Source organism: Anguilla rostrata, chromosome 3, assembly GCF_018555375.3.
Source record: "Anguilla rostrata isolate EN2019 chromosome 3, ASM1855537v3, whole genome shotgun sequence".
Classification (NCBI taxonomy): Eukaryota; Metazoa; Chordata; class Actinopteri; order Anguilliformes; family Anguillidae; genus Anguilla; species Anguilla rostrata.
In genome coordinates this window covers 15,191,935-15,201,878 of record NC_057935.1, presented here as the reverse complement: position 1 = coordinate 15,201,878, position 9,944 = coordinate 15,191,935, and positions in this window count along the sequence as shown.

The following is a 9,944-nucleotide window of genomic DNA, read 5'->3' as shown; positions in this document are numbered from 1 at the left end:
CTCCTGTGGAACAAGTTGCCTGCCCATGTTCGGGGCACAGACACTATCACCTTATTTAAAGCTAGGCTGAAAACATATCTTTTTAGTCTCTCTCATATTTGAGGGGCAGGAGTGGGTGGCGGGCATAGCTATAGAGTCTCTGGTGGACTGAACGGTTAGTGCTGTCACTGGATCATCATTGGTAGTGCTGTGTTAAGCTGAAGCGGTCATGGTCTGGTGATGACTGTCTCAAGCCTGCCCTCATGGCTGCGTTGGCCCCTGCCTCTGTTTCCCTTAGCTATGCTGCCATAGCCTTATTCTGCCGGGGTTTTCCTTATCGCACGCAGGCACCTCGGTCTCTCCTGCTCTGCTTGCTAATCTACCATTTGAACCCCCTAACAATGTTTTTTTTTTCTTTTTTCTCGTCTTCCTCGGCTCTGGGCACCTGCAGGTGTGAGATGAGGTCTTGTAATAGATTTGTGATTGTAAAGGTTGTTTTATACTATTACATAATGTGCATATAGTTTGCATGATTTGTGTTGTTTGCGGCACTCGCGAACGGGCTAAGCATTCATACCTGTGCGGCAAGTCGCACAGGTTGCGCAGGCCGCCTAATCACGTTTCTGGTATTTTTATATTCAAATATTGATAAAGTATTTTGGTATCGTCAAACCTCTTCAGCTAACCTTTAATCAAACTAGTCTGTATTTAAACTAGTCCTTGTTTAAAATTTGGAACAGGAAGTTAATTAACATTATACCATCTCCTAAATGTGAAAAAAAACATGGGTAAAAATCGATCTTATAATCAATCGATAAGAATAATCGATTTTTTTGTTTATTTCGTTTATTTTTCGTTTCTCCTCTCTTCATAGATCTTTTGAGCTAATGGTTGATGTGACAACCTTTGCATATGCCGCACATGCTGCACAACACCTACACAGACCCTTTTTATGCGTAGGCCTACTCCATGGAAGTAGGCTGTAAAACAGCCCGATTTAATTTACAAAAGTCCAATTTATGGCGCTGCATTAACAAGGTCTGCATATGGTTATACAGCCTATCTTTCTTTCTGTATTTCTCTACGTCATGATCTCAAATGATGTAAATGTTTTTTGATAAATTTGATAGACTCCATATGCGTCAGTAGAGCGTTTGGGTGGGTATAGAAAGGAGGGTGGGTAGAGAGATGGAGGGGAGGTGGTGTGTAGAGTAGCTCTACTGGGTAGCTGTGGTAGAGGCTGGGGAGCAAATGCACTCCCCATTGTCAGACTCACTCCTATACCCCTGATGGGATCTGATCTGACATGGAGACTCAGCACTTGTGTCTCTGAGGCATTGTCACAAAGAGTTTCTATAGAAAACAGGAAAAGTGTATAAGACCACTTCATTGTTAAAGCAGGTAATACCCAGACAGCACACAGGAAAGCAACGCAGGTGGAGGTAGTTTGCCCATAGGGGAAATGTCACGGCTACTACATTGCTTACCGCTGCTCTGCTACAGAATCAGATTTGTATCATAAGGATCAAACTAAACATTGTATCAAGTATCAAACAAAACAGTTTGCACAGACATAGAAAAAGGCACACAAATTCATTAAAGACTACACCTAATGGTAAATTTCTTCCATCATTCGAGACCACAAACTGGACCTGTACAAATCATTAAAAAAACCGGACATTTCAGTCGAATGTCTGGCAACCGTAGGATTGGAGGGAAGGGAGTGACCCACTCAAAGCACAACCAAAGCATAACACCCTCCTGGGTGATGCAAGGCAGCCATTTTGCAGCAGAACATCATTTAGCCAATATGCAAGGGATCCAGAGAACCCTTCTTTTTTACCCACTCATGGCAATCGATGGCCATTTTTTTGGTAGTCCCTTGCAACCCGCACCGAGGAATAGGACAACGTTATTCCTCAGCAACTGTCGCATATGCGGTAATCTTATCAGAACCATTGGAGAGAGTCTCGGTGCCCAATGCACCTAATATCATCACATCTTCCAGGGCAGCCTCACCGCTTACTTTTGAAATTGCACCAATGTGCTCGTCATGCTTAGCCGGCGCTATTTTATTTCCATTAATCTGAGTTGTAAAATCCTGACACCTTGTCACGACTCCCTCTTATATTTACAGCTGTTTTTTTCATGCAGGCTTTTCGGTTGTGAGTGGGTTCCGGCGACGTGAGCGTGCCCAACACATTAGACTGCGCATCATTTTTAAAAGGGTGAGAGGAAGGGGAATGCTGTGCTGAGTGGATTTGAGAATGCTGCCAGCCTTACTCAAACAGGAAAATCGCAGTCACACACACTCCAAGGGTAAATGCAGCCTTCGTAGCCCATTTTAAATAGAAGGAATTATTGGCGCTACAGAACCACTTGGTGGAGACAAAGACCGCACTTTTTGCGTTCTTCTTTATTCTTTTTCCTGCTTCATTTTAACATTCCTTCGACAGTTTGTTACCAGTCCAGAATGGGGTGGTGTGTCTGGAAGGGTGAAAATCTAAACTAACAGGGGAGTCTGTTTTGTGCAAGTGTTGGCATTGTAATGCAAATCAACGCAAAAATGAATCAAGAAATATATTTCATATTTAAGGAACAAATTCATTCTCATGCAGGTACCGCTTAATCCTGCCAGTCCGAAATTATATACGTGCTCCTGTCAATGTAGCAAAATTATAGCTCGTTATAGCTATGTTGTGATTTGTATCCAGGGCTACAGTTCTGGTGGTGAATTGCGGTAGGGCAGTGGTAACCAACCCTGTTCCTGGAGCTCTACCATCTTGTAGGCTTACATTTAAATCCTTATTTGGACAGCCGGACTACTAATTAGCAGCCCAAAAAGATTTCTGGGGGTGCGTCCCAATATTCAAAAAACGGATCCTCCTTTTCTCCACCACCACCTTGTTTCCTCCCTCCCTCCAGTGTCGCAATATTGCAGGCGGGGGTCCTGGGATTGCCATTCTCTATGAAGCTCACAAACTCCAGTGGTTGCTCGAGGTATTTCAGTTTACAAACCTCTGGTAACAGAAAGCAAATTTCACCATCAAAGTCCATTCAAAATTAAATTATTTTGGAAAGTACTTTTAAATTCTAAAATTTCTTCACACCAAACTAATTACTCCTCAGGTGCCTATTTATTCTTTTTTTAAAGGACATAAAGGATATAAAAGGATTTAACTGACCTAAAAGCTGTGGTGTGTCAGAACCGATAGTTTGACGGATGTTTTACAAACACACTTTTCACCAGTCAGTAACAAAGTTGGTGTAATGGCATCTCACCCAGTGGATTTCAGGTTCAGTTCTCAAAGCACTTAAGATAGCCTAAATATCAAAAAATCTGTCTTTACATATTGGGCTTTGTGCAAAAGCTAAGCCACGTGAGGCAGTTTGGATAAGGAAATCTACTGTGCAAATAACTTGGAAATAATATGGTCAAGTCTGGGATTAAGCCCTTTGAAGGCACCTACTTCTAACAGGGCTGAAAGGCAGACATTAAATCAAATGACTGGAACTTTGAGGTCTCACAAACACACACGCACACACAAACACACACACACACACACACACACACACACATATATATATATATATGAATGTATGACTAACAGAACCAATGTGATAACTGTTCAGGAGCTCTTTTTTCCTGTAATAAAAATGGTAACTAGATCATCTGTAATGAAACAAGCAAAACAAATTTATTTATAACAAATACTATGATACAAGAGTTTGGACAACAGAGGAAAGGCCTGTACTGCAGTCTGTTGAAAGTTAACAGTATGAAACCATTCAAAAAAAAAAAAAGAAAGAAGCCCTTTCTACTTGTTTTATTTCTGGGTAATTCTTATGCTAACATGTATAGGAGTCCCCTAGCCCTGATAATACATAATATTGTTAAATTATTATAATAACTTAATGCTTACATTCCCGCATAATGTATGCCACCCACACATTTCCTCTTTAATAAAAATTATGGGGGAATGCAGTACCGTTTTTAAACTTTATGTTCTCAAAAGTGCAAGTCAGCAGATATAACATGCTTTATGCAGAGAAAAAAAAACTCTGCTTGTGGCCAGAGAAAATGGAAGGCCCATTAATTCTGTAAAAGCAATAAAAATATTGAAATTAATCATTTGGATCTTTTCAGATATTTAACAGAAGCGTACAAAGTACAGAGAGCTTATAAAGTTTCCGGCAGCTAAATCACATTCATTCATTTTACCTAACAGAGATATGGAGCAAAATAATCTGCTGAATATTATATAAAAAACAGGATAGTTAAAGGCTTAATTGTTTTACTCCATTGTGTCTCTTTTTGACAAGTAAATTTATTGCACGAAACATGACCTTATACTCTGGAAATACATGTAAATGTAACATATTTTTATTCTGCAAGTTGAACTCGTATGCTTTGATTTTTTTTCTTCTCAATATCAATTAGCAGTACTTTTCTCAGCAGCAGTCAGCCATTGCAGAGTGTGGGGTTTTTGAGGGTTTTATATGAAAGCCTTTCTTCAGGGCATCTATGACCTTATACAATCAACATATATTTAAAAAAAAGATTGAATTTGGGCCTTGAGGCTTAATTCTAATAATGGTCCTTCATGGAAATTATTACTGCCATATTGCAGGAGTATGGGCTGTCCATTTGTAATGTGTGTGACGCATCGTGGAGATGCACTCTCTGTTTCCCCTGCAGTGATGTCCCAGTGCTTAGCCTCCTGACAGCTGACAAGAGCCATCAGGGAACATTTAGCGTACTGAAGATGAAGTGGCATCTTAATGCGTTTGTGCATGCATGCATACTTGCAGGAAAAGGGTACATACCCCCTATAGGAGTAGGGACAGGGTAGGAGGGAGGAGGGGGTGGGTCTATTCTCAAAATGACTTGCAGTTTTGAATGACGGGATGCGACACCTGACCTGGGTGGCTGTGTTAGTCCCATGATGCACCGTGTCCAATTCACACCCTGCCATGCAGCTGAGTAAAGGGGGGGGGGGGTGTTCCTTTGGAGGCCTGAATTTAACATGCCACATCAATAGTTGATGGGCAGCATCTGCTGATCGGGCTCAGGCAGCTCAGGGAAGGGTTCTGATTGATTGCTGACAAGTAATCTGACAGGAACAAAGTGACATGCAAACAAAGCGGAATTGGCTGGCCGGGGTTTGGATCCGGGCTTGACGGCTTTAAAGTTTGTGCCAGGAAGACGGGTCGGGCGTCAGTCCAGCCAGCGCAAAAATCAATCCGTGCGTCAGAGGGAAAGAAGCACCTAGAGGGGCCCCGGGCAAAAAAACCTTCTCTCTGATTGGCCTTTGTCCTCACGGCACATGTCTGCGTCCGCACCTTTGCATGATTAACTCGCTTAAATACGTCTTTGCAAGTAGAGCTGCTGCCCTTTTAGCACAGACAGTATGCCTTCAGTGCTTATCTGGAGAGCGGGGTGTGTGCAGCGCAGGGTTTGTGCGGTGCAGGGCGTGTTCGGTAGCTCACCCACGTCTGCCCTGCAGCCACAGAGAGGTCTGTTTGAAGCTGGCTGACCAGTCTTTTTGGTGTTCCATTTGTCAGTGTGTTACCATGGTAATTGTTCATATTCTGCTTTTGGTGATTAAGTCACACCATGTCTCTGCAAGAGCTATCAAACACACAAGCCTGTGTTATGCTCCTGCAAGCCCCACTACGCCTGGAACTTTATGTGCTCCCTCAGCCTCTCTGTCTAAATATTTTATTTCATAAAATAAGCATTCTCTTGTATGCCCAAAAAAAAAAAAAAACAGAGGGTTGAAGACAAAACTGTCATCCTTTTCGTAGCTCTTCATTAGATTAGACTGCGCACAAAGCAAACACACGTTTGGTGGTGTTTGCTTTGTATTGCGGCCCCAAGCAGAAAGCCTGATTCATTTCAGGTTGTTAGAGAGGTGCATTGCAGATACAATGAAAGAACCCCGCTGTCTGTTGGCCTGTCTGTTTGGAAACCCACTAGCTGATGGCGAGTTTAGAATGAACCTACTGCGCACCTGTCAGACATGCATAGACACACGTCCCCGACTTTCATCTCTCGCTGAAGGCCAAGAAAGAAGTGAGGCGGAACCCTCTGTTTTATAGAAGAGGAGAGAGAGAGAGAGAGAGAGAGAGAGAGAGAGGGAGGGAGCAATTTTATCTGCTCTTCTTCCCCTCCTTTCTACCGATTCCTTTTCTTCAGGTGTATCATGGGTAATTATAGAAACTGTGGGTTTGGTACAAAACAGTCCAGCACTCATCAATCATGGTCCCTGAAATCTGTGCAGAAGAAGAGGAGATAAACCCTTTGGGGGTGGGGAGTATTGATCAGTGAGTTATAACAATAGGGAACATAATCTTATCGCTTGGTGCATTGTAGTCTTGTGTGTGTGGGTGGGTGTTTGTGTGTGCACATGCACATGAATATTTTTATGTGTGGGTGCCTGTGTGTGTGTGTGTTTGTGTGTGTTTTGTGCATATTTTTGCAGAAGCACGTCTGTGTTTGAATGTGTTTGTACACATGTATGTCTGAGTGTGTGAATGTGTGTTTGTGTCTGCATTGATGTTTGTATGTTGGTCGATGATTTCAGAGACTATTGAACTGTGTTCCAAACCAAGTTCAAGTAAACTCGCTTTTTGCCCCGAATATGCCCCTGTAGATTTCTAAGCATATCTAGTTACTTGCAGTAATATTCCCAAAAGCCTACACTTAAATTTTAATTTCACAGTTGTAAAATACCGAACTCCTGAAATATGCTGAAGGACATTTATTTGTGGAATTGAAATGCAGGGGTAATAGGTCTCTTGCTGGAATTTCTTCAATGTTGTGACTAAGAGGTTGCTGGCTGGCAGGGCTAGATGTAAGCTGGTTGCCATTTCAACTCTGTCACTCACCCGTCGCTATGGGGCGTAGCAGTCCATGTAGAGTCCCCAATTCACTGCAGTGGAGCCACACAAGAGCAGCAGAACTGTCAGAAAGGGACTTCTTAGCATGAGCCAGTTGGGCGGAAAGACCAGTACCGTTGTGGAAATTCTAGCATGGTTCCAAGCCGGTTTTATAGCTGTTTTGGAGATGGTCAAGTTCGCAGTAAGATGGTTCAGAAAGCAGCCGTGCTAGCAAGACCAGGTTCAGCTGGTGGGCCAGCTTGGTATAGACAACAGACCTACACCAAATTCAAGATGGTATCCACCTGGAGCAGAAGCTGATTTCAGCCAGATTCCATCTTAAGCAGGGTGTGTACTGTGTACTGTCTTTTAAGATTTTTTTTTTTTAATAGTTTTTTGGGCTTTTTCAGCTTTATTTTATAGAACAGTTTAGAGAGACAGGAAGAACTAGGAGGATAGAGAGAGGGTAATACATGCGACAAAGGTTGAGGGTCGGACTCAAACCGCCGACATCGCGGCTCGCAATGAGCATGTGGAAAGCGCTCTAAGGGCTATGCCACTGGAGGCCTCCTTTTGAGTTTGATTTATGTGAGACTGTGCAATGTAGTCCCAATAATATCTTGTCTTTCACTTTTGTGCGATAAGTTCAAAAGAATGTGCTCCTATTGGTAGTTCATTAGAAGTCCGTAGTCTGTGGTTGTAGCAGCTAATTCCGTCGGAGGCTAAGTGGGAGCTCTAAGATGGCTGATTTCGGCGATCGATGATCTTATATGATAAAAATTTTTCTGCGACTGCAAACTTGTGGCAAATGTCGCACAGATTATACCCAGTTTTAAGCTGGTAGTTTGAATTTCCACCAGCATGAGCTATTCTTTCTCCAAATGATACAGTTTTATAAGAGAGAAATGTCTTTATCACCAGGTTCATTCCCCCACCCCACTGTATGTGCCACTAAGGGCAGCAGCGTAGCATAATGGCTATGGAATCAGGCTTGGAAATCTGTAGTTTCAACTCCCAGGTGTGGCACTGCTATTGTACCATTCTGCAAGGTACATAACTTCCATTGCTTCAGTAAATATCCAAGTGCATATATGGATTGTCTGCTTAAAATTTTTTTTTTTTAATTAAGAATTTAATATGTGTAAGTCACTCTGGATAAGGTTGTCTGATAAAATAGATTTTAATATAGATGGTGACTCTGACTCAAGTCAAGAGTGGTGGTAGAAACTTATGTTGTTATGAGTTTCAACAAATTCCTACATAGAAAGTCTTTGCTTGCATATTGCAGGCAGTCTGCACCAAAGAGTGGAACACCGCCGCAATCTATTATAACTAAATAAATAATGACATTTCTAATCGGGAGAAGCACCCTCCTCCCAAACACACACATTTTCTAGCAGGATGAACAGCAAGCATACCTGAGAGGGAGATAAAGGACTGTAAATAGGTCATGCATGGACACAGGCTTTAATTGTGAATTTGCAAATAAATAAATAAATAAACAGAAATGACTTTGCTACTTTGTTAATTTGCCACTGGTAGATTAGGTAGGTTCTTGCACGGCCCTGGGATAGAGTTTCCTGCTCGGGCTTGCAAAAAACTGCAGAGTAAAGAAAGTAAGGGAGCAGCCTGCACCCTCGTGATAAGTCAAAAGTGAATTTGTGTGTGAGGGCATCATTTGCACTACAAAGAGTCTGTTTTTTTTGTTATTTACAGGAGACAATGAGCTCCCACTGCAGTCAAGCTGAGAGTTATTTTGTAGTAATGACTTCTCTCTCACACTGCGCATGATGCCCTGCTGTGAATTTCCCGTTGCAAATGAGACCCCGTTTAGTTCTGCCACTGGTCCTAACAGCCAATCGGATTAGTTCCGCCACTGGTCCTCATCAGCCAATCAGATTAGTTCTGCATTCTGCCACAGCTCCTCAAAGCCAATCAGATTCAAAAGTTTGAATGGTGCCCAAATGAGTGGAAAAAGAGGACAGCACTCAAACAGCAATAAATCAAGATTCTCTGTCATAAAACAAATATTTCGGATTCTGAGTTTGAGTACTCTTCTTCCATCATCATTATCATCATCATCATCATCACAGTGTGAAGACGTGATAAAATGGGCCCAGTGGTTGAAGCAGAGCTGAAAGTCCAGATTATCTGAAACATCATTCAGAATTAAAGCATCAATAATGGGTATGCTTAATATGACATGATTAAGAACCCTGGTGGGTTCCATGAAGTCTGGATCTGTCTGTCTCAGTTCCTTCTCCAGTGCCAAGATGCCTCGTTTATTGCACCAAATACACTTAATGGCACTCTTCTAGAATTTTTTCCCCCCTTTTTTTAGTTTTTCGATCATTAGGAAATCCAGCCATGAAACTGTTTTCGCACAGGGAAGACAAGGGAAGCAGCTGGGTTTGAGTGAATTATGGGTTTCTGTTGCAGAGAAATGAAAATGACAAAGAGGTACTTTGAGAAGGATGCTGCTCTTAAAACATTCCAATGGGATATCATTAGCCAATGGCAAAGATGGTGCAATGCACAGTAACAATTCAAAGGTTCTGCTTAAAAAACTTCCCAAGAATAAATAAATCTTTTCCAAAGGCCTATTGCTCATCTATCTCGTCCCTCTATTTTCTTCATCCTACCTCTCTCTCCTCCTCCCTCCATCCCTCCTTTGCTATTTTTCCCTTTGTGCTTCTCTCTCTCTCTCTCTCTTTCTCTCTCACTTTCTTTCATCGTAAGCATTTGAAATCTGGGTTTGTTCTCTTGCTTGTTGTTGTTTAAAGCAAAACATTGGGCTTTTCCGCCCGAGAGACTGAATGCCGAACTGAGATCCTGGAGGGAGGAGCCTTCCGGTCCAGAGAAGCGCCAGGGTTTGCACACAAGTATTTTCCTCTTTTCCTTCTTTAAATTGTCATGGTGCTGACGCATAATTCCAATGAAATGCGGCCTGCTAAACCACTGCCGCAAATGAGGGGTCAGATCGGGCTAAAGTAAGAGGCATCTTTCCCAACATGGCGCCCTTGCCGGCCGGGTGCCAAGTGAGTCCTGCTCCTGCTGGACTCTGTGGACAGAACAGTGAGACG